Below are 2,975 nucleotides of genomic sequence, written 5' to 3' on the forward strand. Positions count from 1 at the left end.
GCTGGGAGGTCTGGAGGAGTGAGGGTCAGGTTAGCCTCTCCTTGATGCCAGATCATGGAGATCCGCTCATTAGGCAGAGCCGACCCTGTGATGATTGGCCCTCCCTACAGACCACCTGAGCACAGGAGCCAGGCTGGTTGTTAACAACACCACCACTGCTGCTGCTGCTGCTGCTGCTGCTGCTGATTATTACGATGACTAACACGCTGTCTCTCAGAAGGCTTCATTATCATGTACTGCTCCCTCGTATAATTACCGAGTCTCTTTGTTGGAAAAATGTTGCTTTATAGGAACTCAATTTGGAGTACTTATATATTTGACTTTGAAAAATTGTCTTTTTTTTCATTGTAAGGATTTTATTAGTTTATTGGTCACTAATCTAAGATACGTCTAGGTATTTGTAACCTAGGTTAAGACTAGGTTACAAATGAAAGTATTTTCAGCAACTGAATATAAAATCCTAATCTCTAAGAAGCAAAAAAGATTTTATTTTGTACAAAAAAAGTGGACTTTTCTTTTTCAACAAAAACCCACCAATCAAGTCATTGAAATGAGCTCCCCTTGAAACTGACCTATATACACCCAAATGAACCGAGGTGTATTTACATAAACGTAGATGGAGTAGAAACATGGGAATCCATCCAAAAATTCTTAAAATTCAACTTTTGTTTTTTTTTTACTTTTTTGTTTACTTAGTTTTCTTTTCTTCCGTAATTGTTTCGGTCCGTTTTCAAGCTTTGTTAGAAATAATAACCCAGTGAGTCACAGCAAAATATTTCAAACCGTTTAAGCAGCAATCATGAATTTTAATCAGCGCAAAAAAAAAAAATCAGGAGATCATAAGCCAAGCTTTAAATATGGTCGTCCACCCAACTGGACAGCGTCATTTATATTTATATTTATATTTATATTTATATTTATATTTATATTTATATTTATATTTATATTTATATTTATATTTATATAACTCACTGCATCCATTTTGAAAATATACATTTTTTTGCTTCTCTTCTTAAAGAGTGGGAAAAGGAGGATTTACACATTTACTTGCACAGGTCTGGTGTTATTGGAGGAATCCTCTGGTCCAATATGCACTGATGGATTGTCTGTTTGACCATAATATCTGTGGTGAGAGACCACATGAGCACAGCTCATCCATCACACAGTGCCACATACCCCCCTCCCCTCTCCCCCCCCACACACACACAGAAATTCACCGTCCTCTAAATTCATTCCACATATTCTCTTTTTCACCTGAGACCTTCACATCCAGAAAAAAAAACGCAGCGCACACATCTGTCCTTAACCCCTCCTCCATACCAGAGAGGACCTCTCCATCTTCACCTCTGCCCTTTTTACACCCACACGCAGCAGGGCAGATAAAATAGCTCTGCTCCTGACCCCCCCTCCCCCCCGGTGCTTTCAGAAAAACATCTAGTCATTGTTCTGCAGCCCGGTGCTGAGGGAAATGTATGTAACCTTGAGCTTTTCACTTTTAGCTGCATATTAATTCAACCCTGCGAGAATGAGGCAGCGTGTGCGTTCAAGTCAACAGGAAACCAGTAAAACAATTAACAAAGAGGGAAAAATAAAAGTAGAAAATTTTTTAACAAAGAGGGAAAAATAAAAGTAGAACGTTTCAGTGATGGTTTAAATAAAATAAATAATCTACAAAAAAAACCAAAAAAAAAAACCAAAACAGGCTCAGCCCAGAATGTCAGGGTTAAAAATTCAAATGACGTCATTGACAGGAATAATCGATCAGTTTCAAAGATCATTTCCTCCGATGTCCCTAAAGAAGGTGTGTTTGTAGAAATCCTTAACTCGTGTTAAAGTCTGCGTCAGTGTACTTTGTTTGACACTCCCAGTACTGCCTGCATGACATTGTGCATGCATCGCACCGCGTGTACAGTGCAGCACTCTCCTTCATGTCTCCTCACACTCCCTTTATCAAATCAGCAATTTACATCCGATGTTTTCACAGCAGACGATAGGGGTAAATTAAAAGCAGTGGCTGACAGAGAACCATATGGTCCCACTCACTGACAGAGAGAAAAAAGAAAAAAAAAAACACAGGAAAGATTAATTGATAATGCCTGGCACTTCTACCACCTCCGACAGGGATATTAGCGGTGCTGCGGTATGTGTGTGTATTTAAGTCTTTGGAAAGTGTGCATGTGTAGATAAATCCCAAACATGTCTGTACTAAAAAGGGCCGGGAGGAAAACAGTCAAAGTCGACAGTTTGGGCTTTCAGAATCATCTTCCATATACGTATAATCAACATACATTTTAGACATAGAGTTCCATCGGAGAAACGTGAGCAAAAAATACATTACTCAAATGTAAGAGTTTAGTTTACTGTTGGATTCTGTTGGTATAAGCAAAGGTTGATTTCACTCTATTTCTACATTCCATATCCGAGTATATCACACAGACAACACCCCTAAAACACCGGGTTCAGGTTCACATATGTAATGTATATATTTGCTCTCCCAACAGTCTATTGTTAGAGTCCACTCCAGTTTAGGAGTAAGAATAATTCAATCTCATGTCAACTGGAGAGGCATCCTGCAGAGAGGGAAAAGGCTGGAGGGGAAACTGAGGGAATGAGGTTAACCTTTGATTGGATGTGGCAGGAAAAAAAAAATAAAAAAAAATAATGAAAGACAGAAAAGCTCTCTCTGCTCATAAACAAATTTGTCATCAGCTCTGATAAACCACATGCTGCACAACGATGAGCCGAGAAGGATGGATAGGAGAGAAAAGTGTGTGTGTGTGGGGGCGGGAGGTCAATAATCTGCGATACAAAATGTAAACATTTGGCATAGAGCTTTGTACTGTGGACTAGGGCTGCAGGTGACCACACAGCTGCCTGCTTTCCATGGACATGTTAAGTACAGGGATCCCTTATTTCTGGCATCAATTCTTCAATTGAAGCCAGAAATACTTTAAAAATGTTTCCAGCCGACAGAT

Source organism: Cynoglossus semilaevis, chromosome 5 (genome assembly GCF_000523025.1).
Source record: "Cynoglossus semilaevis isolate Cse_v1.0 chromosome 5, Cse_v1.0, whole genome shotgun sequence".
In the NCBI taxonomy this organism is placed as follows: domain Eukaryota; kingdom Metazoa; phylum Chordata; class Actinopteri; order Pleuronectiformes; family Cynoglossidae; genus Cynoglossus; species Cynoglossus semilaevis.